Consider the following 25,139-nt stretch of genomic DNA (forward strand, 5'->3'; position numbering starts at 1 on the left):
TGCACTTTGTGCGCGCAAAGGCATGTGCCTCTAATAATGTGTGCGCATTCGATCGATCTAGTTTTGATTAATCATAGCACACAAATAAAGAAGTTGTATTTGAATCCACACAACCCTAATCTAAAACACATAGCCCCTAACATGCATGGCCTAATTAACTGACCCCTTCTCTCTAGCTAATTAGTGGAAATTGCACAAAATCAAAAGGGGTCCCTCACTAATTATACATATATATCTAGATTGTGATAAACTTTTGCCCCATATTTGGTGGATGGGTGCATCTTGGCATGTAAAACAATTAATATTTGCAAATGGCGTTGTCAAAATTTATGTACAAATGATTTCTTTCCATCCAAAGTGCATAAAATGGGAGTTTCAATGAAGAAAGTACAAATAAAACAGCTCAACATGCCTCCACACCCCAATTTTCACACGAAGTAGAGCATATTTAAAGGACAATTCCAGAGTTTTACTATTTTTCAAGCAACTTTGCTAATTTCCACCCACTCACATGACTTTATGTCGATTTAACGAAAATAGGGCAAATTTAAACTACATGGGCGGGATAGTTTGAATTGTGCGCGCGGCAAAGGGAACCGCCTATTCCTCAACCTTGTGCATGGCAAATTACACACGCAACTACATTAAACACCACCTACCGGGCGGCCCGGCCGCATGACCCCCCACCCACCCCTACACAACTTATCCCCGTCCGTGCGAAGAGCTTCCCCTCCCCGTCCCGTCCGTGCGAAGAAGAAGCTTCCCCTCCCCGTCGTTCTTCTCGAGACGCACCGGCGGTCAAGTTGATCCACGGTAGGGCTGCTATCTCTAGCTCAATCATGCATCGGGCAAGACGGCCTAACGATTTATATTTTCTTGATGCTGCTAAAAAAAATCGTCAGTATGCTCGAACTAATTGGCACTTTATAGTTTTCCGCTCGATTTGTACTCGATCAATTTGTTCATTTGCGTGGGCATATAGAGTCAGTTCTGCACTCGATCCGTTAATTTGCTGAAATGCCATGGCAGAGTTTTGTACACGATCTGTTTGCTAAAATGTCGATGGGCATTTTTTTGTTTTGTACTCGACATGATTGCTGAAATGCATAATCATGTAGTATAGTTTTGTACTCGATGGATATACATTTCCTACTTCGCCTTAAAAATTAATCACCAACCATTGTATCTCATAATTAAACAGATGGACAGAACTTGGATACTGCATGGACACTTATGTTCCCCTTCATATATAAATGGTGTTCAACCCTTTATGGGGTTTATTAGAGCTCATGAAGGTCACAACCTGGACGTGTATGCCCGCGCTGCACATGTATGAATGGTGAGAAGAGGCCTCACCATGTAGTGGAAGATCATTTACACATTTTTGGGATGGACCGCACATATGTTAGGTGGGTTTATCATGGTGAACCATATAATAATCCTTCAGCGGGAGAAGCAGATCTTGCTCACACTGTACGTGTGCTGGCATATGTAGTTAATTATTTATATTGATGCTGCCGCTGTTTCGATCAATAGTTTGCATTGCTGTGCAAGGTTCTGTACTCAAATTTAACTTGTTGCAGATGGATGGACGGGAAGGAGAGAAAAAGCGCTTGCTTCAGGAAACGGGTTTCAGCTCTGGGACATGTCTTGTGCCGTATGAGAAGGTAAATATGTAAAACGACATTTGTTCAGGTTGCATCCCTTAGATGTTTGTCTAATCTGTTGATGTACTAATTGCAGAAGCATAGAGTTGAAGAGGTCTCTCAGTTTGATGGGAGATTTGAAGATGAATCTCAGTTTGATGCGCTTGTGGATGGTACTGATGACGAGCCTTTCATAGACGAAGGTCCTGCACCTGAGATTATCCAGCCTACAGAAGGAGGCCGTGGACCGAGTATACAGCTTTGCGTTGAAGTGGATGCACGCCCAGAGATCATCAGGCGCATCCGGGTAGTCTCAAGACCACCCAGCCCTGATGCACCTGTGGATGGTACTGATGACGAGCCTTTCATAGACGAAGGTCCTGCACCTGAGATTATCCAGCCTACAGAAGGAGGCCGTGGACCGAGTACACAGTTTTGCGTTGAAGTGGATGCACGCCCGGAGATCATCAGGGGCGTCCCGGTAGTCTCAGGACCACCCAGCCCTGATGCAAAATGTTGAGCTACTTTATGATTCGTACTCTTATGTTCTGGTGCTGTAGTATGTACTATCTTTGTTATGATTTGTACGCCTTTGGCACTAGAACTATAATTAAGCATTCAGTGGATGATCGCGTTGCAAAATTTGACACCCACACAATCAGTTCATCGTATGAGTAGTAGCACAATTACTTCTACAGCCAGTCCTGCCAGCGCATTAATTGGTAGCATGAAACACTTTCAGGCACTCCCCTCTGATTCATATTAATTGACTCAATTTTGTCTAGATATGGATGTATCTAGATGCATTTGTTAACTAGACTAACAAACTTGAGTCAGTTAATATGAATCGGTGTAAACCGCCCAAGTCCTCGAGCAGCTAGTTTATTGACTCTGGACTCCAAGCCTCTCGCGGCAAGCCATCGACGAAGCTTTGACCAGATCTTGGCCCGTTTTTTTTTTGCGAATAGCAAAGCTTTGACCAGTTCCTCTCGGGATACGGCACGCCGGTGAGCTTGCACGGTTGCCATGAGCACTTTCCGGCGGAACTTCCTCTGCAGCGCCCTCAAGCCGCCGCTGCGAGACAGCACGCAGTGCCTCGAGGTGGACGGAACGGACGAACTCGGGATCTCAGGGCGGGGGGTCCGCCTTGTCCTGGAACGATCTCCAGCGGGTTAACGAGGACATGCATGGCGGCTAGGGGATTTGGTTTTTTTTTGTTGTTGTTTGAGCTTGGGATTTGGGGTTTTCTCGGATAGGGGAGGAGGAACCGAGGAAGAGGAAGGAATAGCCCGCGTGCTTGGCGCGTGGCAGTGTGCTTGAATTTCGAATTTTCGTGAAATGTTTCATTTCCCCGCTACAATTCGGGGGGTTTGTTGACGCGCCAATGTGTCCCGCCGGGGAGGTTCAAGTGAATTTGGGGTGCCACACTATGGGCCCCAGTTTCAGTGAGACATGTAATGACTAGTCACATCAGTAAGTTCACTGTGTAATAAAATATGTTACCCCTCCCCTTTATGTAGCCCCCCTTGTCTCTCCCGATCGAGTGCCGACAGCCGACGGATGCAAGCCGCTAGCTCGATCCCCTCCTTTCGCCTCTACCGTCCAGGCATCCAGCTTGGAGGGGCAAGCTGCATCTAGACCAAGCGGATTAGGTAGTACTCTACTAGTAATGTTCTATCCTTTCTCGATATCGGTTCCTTTTTCCTCACCTCGATATCGTGCGCATCTATTTCCTATTCTGGGCGAAGGGGTGTCTTTCTGGTCACCCTCGCGCTGGGAGTGATTGATGGGGATGGGGGTGGGGGCGGGGGCTACCTTTGCTTGGATTGGGGTGTTCTTCCTTTATTTGTCGACATTTGCAACCCTTGTAGTCTCTGCTGATCCTCAATGTATCTTTTGTCAGCTTGTACAGGAAAGGGAAGACCTCGATCGGTGGTGGTGGTGGGGGGGGGGCAATGGAGCGTAAGGCCACCACGCATGTGGGCAGTTGGCTGAGCCTGAGCTGCGTCCCCAGCCCCGCAAAGCAGGTACTCCGTTTGCTTATCCACTCTGTTTGTCTGCATCCTCAATCTGTTCCTCGTTTCGGAAAATGCTTAAAGTAGCACATGTCTTCACTGTTTGTGCATAAAGCCTCTGTGACACCATGCTCTATATTCTCTCGTATCAGGTTGGTACCTCCTGTGTTCCGTGCCGAGGCTATGGGGAACGATAGCGCCCCACCTGCTGCAGGAGCATGGCCAGATCTGCAGCACAAGAAGCGAAATGCCACTGCCGAGCTGGGCAGGGACCGCCCAGGGGTAATTTTTTTTTAACCAACTTACCATGTAGTCTGAATCTGATACTCCCTCAGATCCAAATTAATTGACTCAACTATCTGTAGATACGAATGTATCTAGATGTGTTTTAGCTCTAGATACTACTACCTCCATCCCAAAGCTTAGGGCTTATATTATTTTTAGAAAGTCAAACTATACCATGTTTGACTAAGCTTTTACCAAAAATCATTAACATGCAAAATACAAAATTAATATCATTAAATAGGTTGTGAAATATATTTTCCTACGGTATCTACACAATATTATATTTGTTGACAGAATGTTCTAAAATTTTGGTCAAACTTTACTTGTTTTGATTTCTCAAAAATAAATAAGCCTTAAGCTTTGGGATGGAGGTATCTAGACAAAGCTGAGTCAACTAGTTTTTTTTGTCTGTCCATATAGCTAGTGTTCATGGTGCAAAAGGCTAAGAGCATCCACTATATGCATCAGTCTATCTCATACAGTAATTCAATATCACTGCTAAGGTCTGCCTTTTGTTTTGCTATTCATATGCAGACTGAAACTTTAGGGCCTTTACTCAAAAGGAAGATCAAAACTGCGGCTGATCAGGCTGCCAGTATGTTGATGCCGCCCCCATCTTCTAAATGCCTCTACAAGCACAAGGCCACGCGCCAGCTGGGTGGTGATCTTTTAATGAATATGGTATATTTTCTTAATCCACAAAACATGCCTTGATTTTTGTCTGTTTATTGTCATTTTTTTCTAATGCTTGCCAAAAGTTTACAACAACAACAACAACCAAGCCTTTCAGTCCCAAACAAGTTGGGGTAGGCTAGAGTTGAAGCCCATAAGATCTCAAAGCCAAAAGTTTAGAAACACCAAATTTGTTTGCTTACAATCATCATACAGTAATGTTCATCTACTCTCCAGTTCCCCTAACCCAACAAAAAACGATGTTAATTACGATTTTTAGATTAAAAGAGCACCATTAGGCGCTGTTAATTATGACTTTGAGATTAAAATGTCATTTACAATTGCAAATTACAATTTTGAGACAAATGATTAGTTTAACCTCGACCTGTTCTGCTCTCCATTTTTCCCAACCGAACAAAAATGTAACCATTCCATTCCTCTGAAATGGAACCATTCCATTCCATTCCATGCTGTTTCAGAACCGAACACACCCTTGCATTGTTGTGAACGGTTGTCCATACATAGCCATACCCTTCCACTTACATCCAGCACTATATGCATTAGTCTGTCTCAGAGTCATTCAATATCACTGCTGAGATCTGTTCCCATTCTTATGCAGGCTGAAACTGCTGCGCCTTTACTCAAGTGGATGCAAAATGAGGCTGCTGTGAGGACGATGGTGCCGGCACCATCATCCGAAAACCTCTACAAGCACGAGGCCATGGGCCAGCTGGGTGGTGACCTTTTAATGAACCTGGTATATTTTCTTAATCCACATACATGATTTTATTATTATCTATTTAATTACTGTTAGCTTTGCCTAATGCTTACCAAAAGTTCAGAAACACTGCGTTTGCTTACAATCATCATGCACTAATTTTTCACTTTTCAGTCTGTCTCATCCAGTATATAAACTGTTGAGTTCCGTTGGCTTCTTTTGTAATTATTTGCATTGTTGTCAACTGTTGTCTATGCACAACCCTATTCTTCCACTTACATCCCGTACTATTTGCATCAGTCTATCTCATAGATTTATTAAATATCAATGATGAGTTCTGTTGCTATTCATATGCAGGATGAAGCTTCTGTGCCTCTACTCAAATGGAAAAAAAATGATCCTGATGAGGCTGCTGTGAAGACGATGGTGCCGCTACCATCTTCTGAAAACCTCCTCAAGCACAAGGCCACGGGCCAGCTGGGTGGTATCCTTTTCAGTAAGCAGGTATATTTTCTTAATCCTCATACATGATTTGATTTGTCTGTTTATTGCCGTCTTTGTCTAATGCTTACCAATAGTTCAGAAACACACACAACCCTATTCTTCCACTTACATCCAGCACTATATGCATCAGTGTCTCATAGATTCATTTTATATATCACTGCTGATGTCTGTTGCTCTTCAATTTTCATATGCAGACTGAAACTGCTAAGCCTTCATTGGTCAAAAGGATTGCAACTGCTGCTGATGAGGCATCTGTAGAGGCTGCCACCAAGTTATTGTCAGCCCCACCTTCTGGATGCTTATATAAGCTCAAGTCCAAGGACCAGCCGGGCCGTAACCATCCAAGGGTTCGGGTATATTTTCTTAAGCCACATTTACATGCCATGATTTATGTCTGATATTATCACCGGCTCTGTCTAATGCTTTTTGGAATTCGGAAACGCCAAATTAGCATGCTTATATTCATCATACACTAAATTTTGACTGTTTAGTTTGTAACATAGTGTTATGCACTCGCTTGTCAACATTTGCATTGCTCTGAACTATGCACTTTACACAACCTAATTCTTCCACTTACATTCAGCGCTACGCACCAGTAGTACCTCCCATGTTTCCTTCACCATCCCGATGCCGAGCTTGCGGGAATATGGCGGGCCCATGTACATACCCCGCATATAACACCTCCTATGGCTCTATCTACCTTTCTAATAACTCCTTCACAGAGTTACATGTATGAATTCTCAGTGGTTTAGCATGAATTAGCATATAGTAAAGTCTTGTTTTTAGTCTTCCTGCTTCTTACATTAGTATCAATTTTCACCTGCAGACTGTACCTTGTGAACTTCGTCCAATGATTAACCAGATGTGTCCGCATGAAGGGTCTTTCACTATGCATGGCAATGGCAAATTGATGAACACCTACACGGTCTATGAGGTGTATGTCTACAAGACGCAGGCCATCACATATTTGTATGGACATGATTGGAGAAAGTTTGCTTTTGACTACGGTCTGAAGAAGGGCGACGAGCTGAGGATCAGAAACTCAAACGGGCAGATATACGTAGCGCTACGTAGTTGGAGACACTTCAAAATATATATTATGTAACTTTTTTGTACTCATATCCTTTGATTACTGCATTCTGAGCAGTTGTTCTAAACCATTCCCTCTGTTCTAGCTTGCTGGGTTTAACATGATCAAAGTTACAGATCCCCTGATGGAACAGGAGCGGATGTCACAAAGGGCACCCACACCAGCACCGGCACCGGCTTCCCACTCTCTTGCATCAGCACCGGTTCCTGTACCAGCTCCGTTTCTCGCATCTACCCAAGCGAGCTCCTGCATCAAGCCTTCGGTTCCTCTAGCTGCACCGTTCGCACCTGCCCAACAGTCTCCTGCATCAGCACCGGTTCCTCTAGAGGCACCGTTTATTGCACCTCGCCCGGTAGTCTCCTGCATCAGCACCGGCTCGTGTACCATCCCGTGCTCCCTGCACCTGCCCCACCGGATCACCGAGGTCTCAGCTCATTGATGTGGCCACCCGTGTGGTGACCAGGACGCATCTGAAGGCTATGTTCGTGAGTATATGACAGCATAACTGCTCTTATCTTGATGTCTTCTCTACTCAAAGTCTCACATGGTTCAGTCTTCAGTGCATTGGTGCCATTGACTAATTTTTGGTGGTATCTCTTGCTTTGAATCAGAAATTGCCTAAAAGTATCTCCAAGGATCTCAATGCTGGCCGAAGGGGCAAGATTTCCCTCGTCATGGAGAGTGAAGGTCTCACCGTGGAGGGACGGTACTCCGTCAGTCCCACAGATGGCCGCTTGGCTGTTACTTCCAGGTGGAAAAAGTTCATTGACGGTGCCAAACTTCGCATTGGATCAAAGTTGAAGGTCAAGATCTTTCGATGCCGCTGTGACATGCTGGTCATAAAGTTTGCGGTTGTCTAGTTCTGTTGTCCTATGAGCCCTTAGCAAATGCATTTGTAGTTATACTTATATAAGGTTATCTTATCTGAACTGCTAATTAATTGTATGGGTGGTAAAACTCTGGCAAGCTTTTGCTCTTAGCAAGTATGTATGTATGATCAGCTATTATGATAACTAATGTTTGTGTTCATCTTAATTTGCATTTCCGTTTTAGAAAAAAACTTAATTTCTATTTTGGCTGACCTGTTAGAGAACTATCAGATTGAATCCACAACATGATTCAAATAGATTCATTACACCGAGCCACATGTCTTGACCTTGCTATACACTAGTTCCATTAATCAGTGCAAGAAGGCTTACCTGAGCTGCCTGAACCACGGCAGATTCGAATCCACCTTAGCTATCTAGCTAGAAATACAACCTTTGCAGAAAGAGGATTTGCAGTATGGGGAGGCTGACATTGGGGACCCATGAGGCAGCAGCGTTGTCAACGTTTTAAATGCGGCAAGAGATCGAAACAAAAAAAATAAGCCAAAAATCAGTTGGTAAACAAAATCCAAGAAATGAAACATTTACCTTTCTGAGAGGATGACATGCGGGACCCATGAGGCAGCAGCATCCTCAACTATTCCAAGGCGGCAGGGGATCAAAATAAAAAAAGGAAATAGCCAGAAATTAATTAGGGTCAAAAATAAATCTATCAAAGGAAACCTTTATTGTTCATAGAGGATGACATGTGGGACCGACCTGCCAGCTGCGCCGTCATCGTTTCAAAGGAGGCAGGGGATCAAAAGAAAAAGGCAAATAGCCAGAAATTAGGGGTAAAAAATAAATCCAACAAAGGAAACTTTTATTGTTCACAGAGGATGACATGCGGGACCCATGAGCCAGCAGCTTCCTCAACGTTTCAAAGTCGACATGAGATTGAAAGAAAAAGGAAAGTGACCAAATATCAGGAGCCAAAAATAATCCAAGAAAAGAAATTTTATTGTACATAGAGGATGACATGCGGGTCTCATTTTGCAGCAGCGATCTCAACGTTTTCAAGGTGGCACAGGACCAAAAGAAAAATGAAGTAGCCAGAAATCAGGGGGTGAAAAAAATCCAAGAAAAGAAAGATTTCAATTGGGCTGCATCTGGACATCTGGGCCTTCGAACTATCCTGCTGGGCCTTTTGACTCGTACAATTTCAGCCCACTCCAAAACAGGAAAGTTCGGATTTTTCTAAAAAAAACAGGAAAGTCCTATGCTTCGCAAAAACACAAAACAAGGAGATTCAACATATAAGTTTGTTTATGTAAAAATAAAGATTTAATTTATCCATTTGCAATAGCTTAAAGCGAAATACACTGTTTATTGTCTGCAAAATAATCAAGATATCACATGTTTCTTGTACGAGGAGGCTGACATCGGGGACCTATGAGCCAGCAGCATCGTCAACGTTTTAAAGGCGGCAGGGGATGGAAAGAAAAAATAAACCAAAAATCTGTTGGTAAAAAATCCAAGAAAAGAAACATTTTCGTTCTGAGAGGATGACATGCGGGACCCATGAGGCAGCATCCTCAGCGTTTATTGTTCATAGAGGTTGACATGTGGGACCCGTGAGCCAGCAGCGTCCTCAATGTTTTAAAGGCTGCAGGTGATCGAAAGAAAAAATAAGCCAAAAATCGTTTGGTCAACAAAATCAAAGAAAATAAACATTTACCGTTCTAAGAGGATGACATGCGGGACCCATGAGGCAGCAGCATCCTCAACGATTCCAAGGCGGCAGGGGAAATATCCAGAAATTAATTAGGGGTTCAAAATAAATCCATCAAAGGAAACTTTTATTGTTCATAGAGGATGACATGTGGGACCGACCTGCCAACAACGTCCTCATCGTTTCAGAGGGGGCAGGAGATCAAAAGAAAAAGGCAAATAGCCAGAAATTAGGGGTCAAAAATAACTCCAAGAAAGAAAACTTTTATTGTTCGTAGAGGATGACATGCGGGACCCATGAGCCAGCAGCTTACTCAACGTTTCAAAGGCGGCATGAGATCGAAAGAAAAAGGCAAGTGGCAAAATATCAGGAGCCAAAGATAATCCAAGAAAAGAAACTTTATTGTACATAGAGGATGACATGCGGGTCCCATTTAGCAGCAGCGGTCTCAACGTTTCAAATGCGGCTTGTGATCAAAAGAAAAAGAAAGTTGATTGTACATAGAGGATGACATGCGGGTCCCATGAGCCAGCAGCGTTTCAAACGTGGCATGAGATCGAAAGAAAAAGGTAAGTGACCAAATATCAGGATCCAAAAATAATTCAAGAAAAGAAACTTGATTGTACATAGAGGCTGACATGTGGGACCTATGAGCCAGCAGAGTCCTCAACGTTTCAAAGGCGGCAGGGGATCAAAAGAAAAAGGAAATAGCCAAAAATCGTAGGGTGAAAAAACCAAGAAAATGAACTTTTATAGTACATAGAGGATGACATGCGGGTCCCATGAGCCAGCAGGTTCCTCAACGTTTCAAACGTGGCATGAGATCGAAAGGAAAAGGCAAGTGACCAAATATGAGGAGCTAAAAATAATTCAAGAAAAGAAAGTTTTATAGTACATAGAGGATGACATGCGGGTCCCATTTAGCAGCAGCGGTATCACCGTTTGAGAGGCTGCACGGGATCGAAAGGAAAAGGCAAGTGACCAAATATGAGGAGCCAAAAATAATTCAAGAAAAGAAAGTTTTATAGTACATAGAGGATGACATGCGGGTCCCATTTAGCAGCAGCGGTATCACCGTTTGAGAGGCAGGACGGGATCGAAAGAAAAAGGCAAGTGACCAAATATGAGGTGCCAAAAATAATTCAAGAAAAGAAAGTTTTACAGTACATAGAGGATGACATGCGGGTCCCATTTAGCAGCAGCGGTATCACCGTTTGAGAGGCGGCAGGGGATCGAAAGAAAAAGGCAAGTGACCAAATATGAGGTGCCAAAAAAAACTCCAAGAAAAGAAAGTTGATTGCACATAGAGGATGACATGCGGGTCCCGTTTAGCAGCAGCAGTCTCAACGTTTCCAAGGCGGCAAGGGATCAAAAGAAAAAGGAAGTAGCCAGAAATCAGGGGTCAAAAAAAATCCAAGAATAGAAAGAATTTTGGTTCATAGAGGATGACATGCGGGACCCATGATCCTGCATCGTAAACGGCTCGATCGGAGAGCGTTGAACGAGATGGCGCGATCGAGAAAAAAAACAATGCCAGAGAGGCTGCCATCTGGGCCCTACATCCCTCGGCGGTGCGGATTTGCGTTGACTCGGCCGGCGATCCCGAGATTTCGAGATGCACCACGTCCCGGGCCACCATACGCCACGTTTTGGCCGTTTTCGTCGGGCTAGGTGGCCTCAAAAACGAGAAAAAAACGTTTTGACATGCACAACGGAGAGACCAAAAATCGTCGGCCATGGTCACCAGCAACCACGGCGCGACTTCAACTTCGTCGGCCATGGCAACTATTCTTGTAGTGATTCCCCACTTCTTCGCGCACAGTGTCCTTTGCTCTCTGCGCCTCCGCCGCTTCGTTTGTCGCTCGAGCTCCGCCGCCCGGCGAATCTCCGCTACTGCTCCGCCGGACGTCGCCGAACTTCGCCGCGCGAAGAACCTCTGTGGTGCTCCTCTCGCGGTCGCGGCATTGGTGTTTCCTCAAGCTCTTCTCCACCTCGCCGTCGATGGACCTCCTCGCCAACCGCAAGCTCGCCAATCCACCAGCGAGCCACTTCCTCTGCGACTCCGCCGCCTCAGGTTAGGATCAATCTGCGTTTACCCCTCTTTTGCTCGCTTTCTAGATCTTGAGTTGGTAGTGTATTTACTTCTCCTTTTCTTTTGCTTTTTCTCTCACTCGTAGATCTTCGCGCGGGGGTAAATCGTGGGATTCTTGTTTCTCCGCGTCAAATCTCATGTCTAGTGAGGAGTCTTCCTCTGCCTCTTCTTCTGCCTCTTCCTCTGATAGCCGGCATAGCCAATCCTTCGACGGATTAACCGCCGATCTTGTCCAGATGGACATCGATTCCGGTACCGACCAAGAAGCCGGTAGCTCTAGCCAAGCTTCCGGCGTAGATCCTGCCGGTATCACACGCGGGGCCTGGATGGGCTCCAACGTTAGCCAGTACGAAATTGATTGGCTTTACCGGTCCAGGAGGATTCCAGAAGGAGTATCCTGCCGGCTCCCTGGCGACGAGATTGAACCGGTGCTTGAACCCGGTGAACGCGTTGTTTTTCTCGCTCACTTCGAGCGCGGCTTCGGCCTTCCCGCCTCTCCTTTCTTCCGGAGTTTCCTTGATTTTTACCAACTCCAACCTCACCATCTTCCCGGCAACGCCGTTTTCTACCTCTCTTGCTATGCCACCTTTATGGAGGCTTATATCGGCATTCGTCCCACTCGCGAGACGTTTGCCCGTTTCTTTACTCTTCGGATCAATTCCGTTCAGGGCAAGGAAATCCCTAAACCCAAACCCCCCGTACAATGCGGGTCTTGCATCATCGGCTCCCGCCAAGGGAGCCCTTTTTTCAAGTTTTCCGGTCTCGAGTCTTGCCGGCTATGGCAAGGGATCTTCTTCTACGTGAAGAACGATGGTGCCGCAGATCTCATCGATCTGCCGCCTTTTAATCCGGCGCCGCCCAGAAAAATCAACTGGAGCTACCACCCGAAGACAGATCATATCGAAACAAACCGGGTGGTACGCTTCATGGAGAAGCTGATGAAGGAGACTAACATCTGCTCCGATGATATTATCCGCGCCTTCATCTCGCGCCGGGTGCTTCCTCTTAAGCGCCGCGCTCATAAGATGAGCGAGATGTACGGTCCCGGTGATCCTACCAAGATCACCGGACTTCCTCTCAGCAAGAAGGACATTGTCCTCAAGGCTAGGCAGATCTGCCAGACTGCCATGCCGGATGATTGGGAATGGGGCCTCCGGCCCCTCAGTTCCACTAACCCTCCGACCCAAGAAGTAAGAAATTACGCAACTCGGGTCGGTTTATCGGTAACTTTTACACCGTGACTAACCCTTTTTTCTTTTGTTTTCAGGCCAAGGACCGCTTCCCCCGCATTGACTCAGACCGGCGAGGCCCTTGCCGGAAGCGTGCTCTGGAAAAGTTCAACCCGGACCCCTTCATTCATTGGCAGGATCTGAAGATGGGCCGGACTCCAGCCTCGCGCCTCGGCAAATCTCCACCGGAACCATCCGGTTCGTCTGACGACCTGACCTTGCTTGAGGTGGCTCTTCTTTTTGATCTCTCATATTCGTCTGTTATTGTTCCTCTGTAGATGTTCCCTCAGCCAACATCAACCCACAGGTCCACGAGCACGTTCCTCCCCTGCAGGCCGAGGTAGGCCAAGAGTTTGTGGAGAAACTCATGGCCCAAGGCCAGAAGAACAAGGCTCCGGCCTTTGACGCCGGTTCGAGCCAGGCCCCTGCATCCAAGCGCTTCCGGACTGAACCCTTTGCGGGGAAGGTCGCAGGCGTGAGGCGCTATAAGAGCAGGCAGATGCCGACCTCTTCTGGGTAAGGCCCCGTTTCTCTGCTTGTTTTGTTTTTACCAAGCTCTTTTCCGGTTGCTTTTTTCCAACCCTTTCCTTTTCTCTCTTTCAGCCCCGCGCTCAAGCTCGGCCCTAGGCCTGAGGGCTCTGCCGGATCCGCAAGGACCTCAACTCCTCCTCCTCACTCAAGCCCGGCACCATCTGGTGCCGGCATTACCTCTGCCTCCCCTCTGGGAGGCACTACAAGTTCGGGGCGCGCGGCCCCTACACCGCCAGATCACCGCGCGGAGGAGGACCTTGTCTCCCCTCCCGAGAACCAAGACACCGGCGCCTGCAACATCGGCGCCGGAGAAGAAGCTGCCGGGCGGGCGGAACCTCTGGTTCCTCCCGTCCTAGAAAAGAAAAAGAAGAAGAAGACCAAGACGTCTTCCCCTTCCAGAGCCGCGCCGGAAGCTTCCGCGCCGGCAAACTCCAACCCGGGTGACGCGCCTGGCGCTCCCCCTTCTCCCAGGACCACGTCAACGCCACCACCGGAAGCTCCTTGCACCGAGCCAGCCGGTGCCACTCCAACGGCGTCGCCGTCGAAGACCTTGACGCTTGTCAAGGCAACGGCCTCTAGCGCCCCCTCCGGCGGCCAGCAGCCCTTGGCGCCACACGTCGCCCGCGCCGCTAGCGCTGCCGGCGAGAAGGCCACCGGCCTGCTTGGCCGGATCACCAAGTTCCAGCGCGAAGGCCGGGAGCTGGGGCACTTGCTGCCCTACGCGGAGAAGTGGAACGCCGCGGACATGTCCAAGGCGACCCGTGGCCTGGGCAAGGACCGGCTACCGGCGCCTGATCCTGTTGGTGAGCGGTGCTCAGAAGAGCACCACATGCGGCTGCGTCGGGCCGTCAAGGAGCTGGACAGCGCGTGGTTCGATGCCACGAACAACATGATGGTAAGTCTCACAAAGCCTGTTCCATTTTTTGATTTATCTTGGTTCCTCTTCTTCTGGCTCTTTTCTATATTTCCTTGAACTTTCAACTTTATGCCGGTTTCTCTTTTTTGCTGAATCTTGTCTATCCTCCCAGTCCCCGAGTTTCGTGTTGAGAGCGTAGCTCTTAGCGCGAAACTTAACTAGAAATGCGCGAAACCGGCATAGCCAGTCCCCGAGCTTCGGGTTAAGATCTTTGCTCTCAGCTAACATCATTTCCTTGAACAGACCACGGCTGACGCTCGGAAGATCCTTTTTGAGGAGCTTCTTTGGGAGCACCGGGACCTCGCTGAGGCACACAGCAAGTGCCAAGGTAAATCTCTGCGCCTCCGGCATCTTTTACCGGAAAGCTTTCTTTCTCTCAATTCTTAACACTTATGATTTTCTGTTTCAACAGCCATCCCGGAAGCTTCTATTGAGGCCCTCAGGACGCAGCTTGCCGCCGCCCAAGGTACAGCTTCCTGTTTTCCAGTTAACTTGCTTTCTCTCCATTGTATCAGTACAACTTTGCTAACACTCTCTTTCCGGGTTCCAGAGAAGAAGGACCAACTTATCCGGCAGCATCAGGAGGATTTGAGCACCCAGAAAGCCAGCTACAAGGAGCTCAAGGACCAGCTTATCCAGCTTGGTCTTGACCATGCCAAGGCGCTGAAGGCTGCTGAATCCGCTGCGGAGGCCAAGCTGCATGAGGCGCTGGAGGATGCTGGCAATGCCAACGTGGTGTTGCAGGCTGAGCTGGAAGAGGCCGCCAAGGCGCGGAAGGCAGCCGAGGACAAGGCCGCGCGGCTGGAGGCGGAACAGAAGGAGTATGACCTTTTGGTTACGCGGACTGACGCGCTTGCTCTCCGTAAGTTCCTCTTTTTTCCTTTCCGGTTCCTGCTTATAGGCTTATCTGTTCCGGTAGCATGTGCTTAGCTTCTTTTCTTTGTCTTGCAGGGCTCTTCCCGGACTCCCAGGCGTTTGGTGTAAAGAAGGTTGGAGAGCGCCGGGTGCTACAGGCATACAAGAACCTGGGTGCGTCCTGGGATCCCTATGACCATCTGGTTGCGCTGAACGCGCGGGTCTCCCACATGCGCTGCGTGCAGCGGAACCTCTCTGACATTCCGCAGGTGGCCACCCAGCTCTACAGGACTCTTTGGCCTGGAGAAGAAGTGCCAGACACCTTCTCCCTCATCAGCGACCGCCTGAAGGGTGCCGGCCGAAGGATCCGGGAGTGGCAGTGCTCTGCTGCCCGTGCCGGAGCAGACTCAGCGCTTCGCGTTGCCTGCTCCTGGTACCCGGAGCTAGACCTGGACGCCTTCACCGGCGTGCGCGAAGGGGCTGAAACCAACCTGGACCCGGTCCTCACCGCTAAGCGGCAGGATCGAGCGTACCACATCGCGGAGTACGCTGATATGCGCACCTTCATCCCCCTCCTGCAGACGTCAAGGACTATCTGAGCGACGAGGAGGAGGGTGAAGACGCTGATGAGGCCGGAGCCGGTGACGCGCCTCCAGAGGGTTCTAATGCCAACGACGCTCCTCCCGAAGCCCATGTTGCCTGAATGTTGCCTGTTATCTGATTGCCTGTGATATGCTTGCCCTGTTCAACTTGGAAACACTGCCCGTTAAATTCTACCCCGGTATGCCGGGGTCTATGATGTAAGATAATACTTAATCTCTATTTTGGTCGTGGTACAACAGTTTATGCCGGTAGGCTATACCGGTAGTTAATTAACTTATGTTTGCCTTAGCATATTTGCTTGTTGATTTGCTTTTTCTTGCACTGCAATGATTCCGAAATTGTTTCCGCATCCAATTTGATGCATACTTGGCTCTTTTGCTTTGGCTCTACCTACCTTCTCTGGGCGTTTTTGGCGTATGAGCACAAAGTTCTTTTACCAAGCAAGCACTTTCTTGAACTTAGAAATAACTCGAAATTTTTGCAAAAAACCGGTATAACCGGGGTTAGTTAAATTTTTCCAGATTGTTCTTTCCCGCTCTCCCTCTTCGCAGTTCATGTGCTTATCCCCTACCGGTTTATCTTGCTTGCCATGAAGCCGAGTTGCGGACAACAGCAGAGTCGAAGACTCCGGTAGGGTCTAGCACACTACTAAACCGGAAAGAAAAAACGTTCAATAAGCAACCGATAAACTGAAAAAATAAACATGTTACATACAACTTTAGTAAGGGTAGTCCCCGAGACTCATTCGAGGTTCTGACATCTTTTATTCATAGCAAATAAGGTACAAAAAGGAACTTCTTACACCACAACTTCAAGAGTAGAAAGGACGCAACAGAGCTACATTCCACGGACGCTTGGTCTCCTCTCCGGACCTGTCCGCCTTTCCTTTCTTCCATTCCTGTGCATCAATCAGGTAATAGGGATCATTGTGGAGAGCCTTGCTCACAATGAAAGGTCCTTCCCATGGGGGGGAAAGCTTGTGCCGGCCTTCAGTGCGCTGCACTAGGCGTAGCACTAGGTCTCCTTCCCGGAATACCCTCGGGTTAACCTTCCGGCTGTGATAGCGTCTGAGGTTTTGCTGGTAAATGGTTGTTCTTGCCAAAGCTAATTCTCTTGCTTCTTCTAGCAAGTCCACATCGTTTTCTCGGGCCTCCTTTACCTCTTCTTCGGTATAGAGTTGCACCCTTGGTGAATCATGGAGAATGTCGGTTGGTACGACCGCTTCTGCTCCATAAACCATAAAGAATGGAGTGTATCCGGTAGACCGGTTTGGAGTTGTTCTTATACTCCACAGTACGGATGGTAGCTCATCGAGCCAACACCCCGGCGATTTTTCCACCGCATCGATGAGTCTTGGTTTGATACCGGAAAGTACCAAAGCGTTTGTTCTTTCAACTTGGCCATTGCCTTGTGGGTGTGCCACTGAGCACAAATCCAACCGGATATTGTTGTCCTCACAAAATCTTTTGAACTCACCTTGAGCAAAGTTTGTGCCATTGTCAGTGATAATGCTATGTGGGTAGCCATACCGCAAAATTACATCTTTTAAGAACTTCACCGCTGTGCGCCCATCACATTTTGCAATGGGTTTCACCTCTAGCCACTTGGTGAATTTATCCACCATAACCAAGATGTGGGTCATGTTTCCCCTTGCGGTTTTGAATGGGCCAACCATGTCTAGGCACCAAACGGCAAACGGCCAAGTTAGCGGTATGGTTTTTAAACCGGATGCTGGGGTATGGTTTTGCTTGGCGTACCTCTGGCACCCATTGCATTTCCTTACCAGATCCTCCGCATTTTCCAAAGCCATTGGCCAATAGAACCCATGCCGGAACACTTTTGCCACTAGCGCCCTCGACGAAGCGTGATGCCCACATTCTCCTCGGTGAATTTCCTCGAGCATTTCTTTTCCCTCTTCCGGTTCCACACACCTTTGGAGGACACCGGTAACACTTCTCTTGTACACCTCGCCATTGATGATGGTGTAAGCTTTGGACCTCCTCTGGATCCTTCTGGACTCATTTTCGTCAACCGGCAAGGTGCCGTTGATCAGGATTTCCTTAATAGGTTTAACCCATGAGGGTGCCTCCCGAACCAGGAACACCGGTACGTCTATGTCCATGCTATCCACCAGCATTGTTTCTTCAGGTATAGACACAGCAGTTCCCGAGCTTACCGGAACAGTTCCCGAGCTTACCGGAACAGTCCCCGGGTTTCCTTCGTCGATATCCATTGGTACAACATGTGATTCCGGTACAAAAATTGACTCCGACTCCGGACTCGGTTTGATCGATGGTACTCTTAAGTGTGCCAAGGCTATTCCGGGAGGAATTTCTTGCCTGGACGAGCCCAGCTTGGACAAAGCATCCGCGGCTTCATTTTCAAGGGGATTTGGTGGAAACCGGAATACGCATAGTGACATAGCAATAAGCCCCGTGCGGGGTAATGAACGCAGTTTTTATTTGATCTTCCTTTTTCAAGGGGATTTGGTGGAAACCGGAATACGCATCCAGAAAAGACAACAACTCACACCCAGCAGTAGAATCAATCACTTGATCCATCCGGGGCAGAGGGAAAGGATCTCTTGGGCAAGCCTTGTTGAGGTTGGTATAGTCGATGCACATGCGCCACACCTTTGGAGCTTTTGCCTCCAGGTTCTCATCTTTTTTCTTTTCGACCATTACCGGATTGGCCAGCCACTCAGTGTGCGTGACTTCCACAATGAATCCGGCAACCAGCAGTTTTGTCACTTCTTCTCCAATAATCTTCCTCCTATCTTCAGCGAACCGACACAAGGGTTGTCGCACCAGCTTGGCATCCTTCCGGACGTTTAGAGAGTGCTCAGCCAGCTCCCTCAGAACACCCACCAAGTCATCAGTAGACCAGGCAAAGATATTCCGATTCTCACGGAGGAAGCTGACGAGCGCGCTTTCCTATGCTTGATCAAGGCCGGCACCGATACGAACGGTGCGCTCTGGGTAAGCCGGATCCAGCACAATGTCTTTTGTTTCATTCGTCGGCTTGAATGCCGGTGAGCCCAAGTTTCCACTCATTGCCGCTAAACTCAACTGTGAGGACTGAGCCAGCGCAACCGCAGTTTGCATCCTTCTTTTTTCCTCTGCGATCACCAGCGATTCTGCTAGGTTTGATCCGGCAGATGCTGTTTCCAGTGAGACTTTGTAGTTTCCCACCACAGTTAAGGGTCCACGAGGTGCCGGCATCTTCATCTTGAGGTAAGCCGTGTGGGTCGAGGCCATGAAGGCTGCCAATGCTGGTCTCCCCAACAGTGCATGGTACGGGCTATCTAGGTCCACCACCTCCAACTCAATGTTTTCAACCCGACAAATGTCACGTCCTCCAAACGATACATCCACCCGAACTTTTCCTACCGGTGCGCAAGACAAACCCGGAACGATTCCGTGGAACGTTGTACGAGTTGGCTGAAGCATGTTTTCTGTTATGCCCAGCGTATGCATGGTGTGCCGGTACATTATGTTTATGCTGCTCCCATTGTCTATCAACACTTTGCTGAATTTGACGCGAGTCGTTGGCCCTTTCATGATTGGGTCCACCACGAGAGCGTAACCTCCCGGATTCGGCATGATTTTGGGGTGATCCTTGAACGACCAGGTGATTTCCTGATCTGACCACAGCATGTACTTGGGAACCGCCGGCATCACGGCGTTTACTTCCATGGAGCAGCGATGCACACTTTGCCTGTCTGTTGGCTCAGTGACAAAGACAACACAGCACAAATGTGGGTCCTCGTAAACATTCCGGCCCAAAGGTGCCGGTGGAGGTGGTTGGCCGTGGTCCTCTCCCACCTGATTGACTTGCTGGTACTGCTGCCTGTTTGGCTGAGGCTGTACCGGTAAAGCATTTGCTCCACTAAGTGGTGGTGGTGGTGGTAGTTGTTGCTGGCGCAGCATATCTTGTGACGGTGGCAACATTGTGGTGCATCCTTGCGCATCCTTCACTGCTCCCTTTTGCATCAAGTACTTGGTCCAAGAACAATCCTTCGTCAGGTGGTTTGACGGGTGAGCCGGGTTCGGCGTGTGCCACCGGCAAGGTTGATCCATGGCGGCTTCCATGGTGTATTTTATGGGTTCTTGCCAATTCTTTTTCTGGCCCCAGGGTTTCTTTTCGACCCATTGCTTCTTAGGACCCGCCCATGGCTGCGATCCGGTTTTCTGCCTCTGGAGGCCGCTGGCATCAGAGTTTTCTTGCACAGCAGCAACTTGCTGCGGAGCGTACCTTCGATCCGGGAAATCTTCCCTTCTTTTGTTGTTCTGGTTGTCCCGGTATTGTTCCTGGCGCTGCTGAGGCAGGTTTGACTGTTCCGGCTCAGCTTGCACCGCCGGTTGCATTGGGTCTCCCAACGCATAGTTATCCGCCACACGTATCATCTCCGCCAAAGTCGTTGGCATGTTTCGCTGCAGCTTTTGCCACAAAGGCGAACCTCGCCGGCATCCCTGGCTAAACCAAGCAATGGCTTGTGCTTCTATCACTCCTTCACAAGAGTTTCTAATGGAGTTCCACCGGGTCAGGTAATCCCGGTCTGTTTCCTGCGGGCGCTGCACGCACAAAGCGAGCTGCTGAGGCCTGTTGGGCCTTCGGTAGGTGCTACTGAAGTTACTCACAAAGGCTTCCTCAAAGTCCAACCAGCCATTTATGCTTCCTGCCGGCAAGTTGTTCAGCCAGATTCTTGCCGGTCCCACTAAAAATGTTGGCACAATTCTCACGGCCCAACGCCGGTTTCCTCCTCCGGCTACACATCCTCCGCCGCCAGCAACGTATACCGCGGTCACATAATCCGCGAGCCAATCTTCCGGCTTAGTGGTGCCATCATAAGTTTTGGTGTCACGGGGCAACTGGAAGTTGCGAACCGGTGGTTGCTCTTTCATGATCCTTGGGCCAAAACACTTTGGACCCGGAGGACCCTCTGCCTCTATCATTTCAGACAGGTACACTCTATCCAGACGGTGCCTCGCATCCCGTTCTGGCAGGTGTCTTTCTCCCACGCGCTCTCCCAAAGGATTTCGGTAAGCGGTGAATCTTGTCGAGTCAGCTTCATCGTAGCGTTTCGGTACCGCGGCCCTTGCCTGCCGGTACCTTGGTGGAGGCATCTCCTCCTCATCATACGCTGCCCTTGCAGCTTGATAGTTTTGCCCGGTTTCATATCTACCGGCATGATTGTTTCCGGCATAGCCTCCTTTGGCGTTGCCTCGATCTTCCCCTTGCCTTTTTCTACCGGCATCATGTTGCCCGGCTTGTTGTTTTCCGGCAAGAACCGGATCGTACACAGTCATCTGCTGTGCGTTTATCTCTTTTTCTCTCCTTCTGTCCGGATGGGGGGACGAAGCCTGCCCGTGGGACTTGCTTCCGGCATTCTTTGTTGAACGCGCGGATTTTGAGGCCACAGCCTTGTTCAGCTTAGCCAGCTGCTCAGCATTCTGCTGCTCGATAGTTTCCAGCAGCTCTCTAACACGCTCTTGCTGTTTTGCCAAAGCATCTCCGGAAACGATTCACATAGCTCTACTGCAGCTTTAGCAGCTTTTATAGTTTTATCCGGGCTACTGTACTTAGGTTTTTCCACAATGCTAACAGATGCAGAGGTACTTTTGCCGGCAAGAACTTCCTTGCGCAAATCCTGATCTAGATTACGAGCTTTAAGCCAGTTCTCCGGTATCCTAGCAGCATGAGCGCTAACAGAAGCAAAGCCATGGGCAGCGTTGTACTCACGTAGGTTTAGGTTGAGCTCGCGCTGCGCCTGGACGATGTCGGCGCCGTTCGCGAGCAGCTTCTGGCGTTGTGCCTCCAGCTCCGCCTGAGCCGCTGTCGGGTCGATGTTCTTCGCGATGGGCGTTGCCAGCACGTTCATCGCCGCTTGGAGTGGTGTTTCCGGTGGTGCGGAAGATGCTCCCGCAGCGCCAGCATCGCGCTCCAGCGGTGGCTTGGCCGCACGGGTCGAAGCCGCACGACCAGCACCTTCATCCGCAGCCTCCTTGCCTGCACCAACCACGCCGGTCATCATTACCTCGACGCTGCCGGCGGCGCGGCCAGCACAGAGCCACCTTGGCGGGTCCGGTGCCACCAGCACCGGCGAGAGGCGCTGGCGCACAGGGACGGTGCCGAAGTAGACGCGGTGGCTGCCGAACTCGATGATGCGGCCGTTCTTGGGGAAGATGCCGCCGTTGGCGAAGCAGCCCGCGTTGTCGTTGATGAAGTCCATGGAGTTGGGCCTGGGCGTTCGGTTTTAACCGAAAATTCGGTTCAGTTTTTCGGTTTTTTTGATAATTCGGGTAATAAGAAATGAGAACCAAAATTATATCGGTTTTCTAATTAATTTGTAATTCGGTTATCCAAAAATTCGGTTCGGTGTTCGGTTTTTAACCGATTTAACCTAATTTTGACAAAATATAACAAGTCAAGTATGTATGATGTCACGCATTAGTTTGGCAGCTGCCGAGTTGCCGTGACTAGAAGCTAGGCCCACGTACGACAAGGACTATTGAGCATGTATATACTATTAGTGCTCCTCCTAACTCCAGGAACCATACGACCATGTAGTAGCAAACTACTCGTACATAGCTAGATGAAGCAAAATGAAATTAGACATATGCTTATATACACGTACTAATTTTTTGGGGCTTGTATGCATGTACTACGTGGAGTTTGGGACTTTGGCCTGCTTGGAGTTCTGTTGTTGGGCAAAGAAATTAGTTCAAACGATTGACAGTGAACTTCTGTATGAGACGATTATGGTATCTGTTAATGGTATATCGGGTTTTAAGGTTATTTCGGTTAATAGATGGTAAAAATCGAATTTGTTAATATAAATTCGGTTTTTCATATTTGAGCACCGAAATTGTTTTCGGTTAATTCGGTTTCGGTGTATTCGGTTTCGGTCCCGGTTATTTCGGTTCGGTGTTCGGTGCTCGGTTTTTTATGCCCACCCCTTGATGGAGTAGAGGCGCTGGACGAGCGCAGACACCGTCCGCTCGCCGGCGACCTCGAGGATGCCCGCCCGAATATGAACTCCTGCAAGCGCCACTTCATGCCCCACGGTGGGCGCCAACTGTCGTCGTGGTGAACAGACAGATGCCATAGGATGGCTTAAGTTGGGGCCGAATGGACGCTAGAGGATTCGGGGGAGGGTTTGTGATTAGATGGGATGAACTTCCGGATGGTTTCCTCAAGAACTTAGCCAAGGCTAGAGGTTTAAGAAGAAAGACACAAGGAAGAACTCGCTCTAGATCATCTTCTTTATTGATCTCCACAGGTTACAAGTTTGTGCTTACAGGATTTCTCTCTCTGCTCATCGCTCCCGAGTACGGGTGTGCCCCCTCTCCTTATATAGGGGAGAGTGTGGCTTACAGGGGAAGAAACCCTAATGGCATCTTTGACTAGACAAACTACTTTACAAAGTTACTTTAATCATAGATGACACCGGGGTCTTCTTTAATCAGGGAGGCTGACGTCCTCCGGCTTCTTTCATCGTCATCCTCCTCTTTATCGTCAGGCCTTCGTTTAAAGCTACTTTGCTTAGCTCATCTTTGTCCTCTAGCTCTGGAGAGAATCTTTGATCAGCCCTGCCGACATGCTCTTCTTTCCGGTATCCCGGTGTCTTCTTTACCCGGTTCCGGTATACCCCTCTTGGGGATACCGGCTTAGCTTTACTTAGCCAAACTCTTATCTTTGTGCTCTGGTATGAACATTAAACCGGTATCTTGATGGCTTAAACCATCGGTTTGGCATGCCTTTGGCATACCGGGGGTCATCCCCCCAACAGTAACTTTGCTAATTCCATCCCTATGGCGCGACGCTTATTATCTCCAAAGCGACGCATAGCTTGCTTCACCGGTTTCGCACCCGGATTTATGTTGAGGTAGTGCTCGGCGAGTTCCCTTGGTACTCCAGACATATCAGAAGGTTGCCATGCGAATATATCCATGTTAGCTCTAAGAAACTCGACGAGCGCGCCTTCCTATTTGGGTTCTAAGCCAGCTCCGACAGACACTTCCTTGGTGGCGTCGCCTTCGATTAGGTCAACCTTCTTGGTGTCTATCGCGGCCTTGAACGAGGTCTTTTGTTCGGAGATCTGCTTATTGGTGGTATGCATCTCTTTTGGATCCACCGCGGCCCTGTAGCCTTGCAGCTCCTCTCCAGATATCACATATTTTGCAAAGACGGCTTTGCCCTCCTCGCAGTCTCGAGCTTTCTTGTAGTCTCCGAATACGGTAATCATACCGTTAGGACCCGAAATCTTGAGCTTGTTGTAGATGTAGCACGCCCTTGCGTGAAACTTGTGGTAGGTGGGCATGCCGAAGATAACATGGTAGGAGCTCTTGAAGGGTACAACCTCAAACGTGATCATCTCTTTGCAGAAATTATTAACATCGCCGAAGGCCACGGGAAGTTTGATGCTGCCTAGAGAGTTTGCCTTTTTACGCGGAACCACACCATGGAACTCCGTGGTGTTGTGCTTGAGCTGCTCCTTGGTAAGGTTCATTTTCTCCAGAGTTTCCAGGTACATGATGTTCAGGCTGGCTCCGCCGTCCATGAGGCACTTGGAGAAGTCATACCCATCGATGTGGGGGCTCACAACCAAAGCATAACACTCTTTAGGGATGACAGTGAGATGATCCGTCCTTTCGAAGGTGCACGGGCTTTCCGACCACTTGACGTACTGCGGCATAGCCGCAAGCATGGCATTTAGGATCCGGAGGACTGATTTCTTGGCCCTGACTATCGGAGTTCCGAGGAAGATGTGGTATGCTCCAGCACTCTTTTTGACGAAGGGGTTGGATTTGTTAGCTGCGGAACCCTCTTTGGGATCCGGCGAAGCGTCATCCTCTTCCATCGCCTCAGAGCTGTCCTCGTCCTTCTCCTTATTCTTACCCTTGTCTCCTTTGCCGCGCGGGCGGTGCTTCTGGGCGCGCTTGTATCCTGCTTCTGAGTTAGATTTGAGGTCATTGACCCACTTGCAGTTGCGATTGGTGTGGGAGGACTTGCCAGTAGCCGGATCTACGTGGGCTATGCATGGAATATCCATGTACTCTTCATAAGTTTGGGGAGCGCGGAACCCAGCGGCGGTGACTTCGTCAGCGTGCTATTGGCCCCTGCCGGCACCGCCACCACGTTCGCGACCTCTTCCACCTCTTGGACCTCCGCGTTGGAACATCATGGCAACGATGTCGGATCCGCCACTTTTCTGGTCATCAGAGGGGTTCTTCCGCTTATTGTTGCTGCTTCCGCCGTTAACATGGTTCTTCTTTTGCTGATGCGGAGGTATGGATGTGGGTGCAAGTTCTCCACCTGCGTCATCATCAGCAGCGGTGTGAGTGCTGGCAAATGCCGATCATGTCATCTAAGGTCAGATTGTTCTCGTTGATCAGGCAAGTTAACTTGTGCCGGAGCAGCCCTCCTCGCTGTAAGCCACCTA

Source organism: Lolium perenne, chromosome 7 (genome assembly GCF_019359855.2).
Source record: "Lolium perenne isolate Kyuss_39 chromosome 7, Kyuss_2.0, whole genome shotgun sequence".
NCBI classification, from domain to species: domain Eukaryota; kingdom Viridiplantae; phylum Streptophyta; class Magnoliopsida; order Poales; family Poaceae; genus Lolium; species Lolium perenne.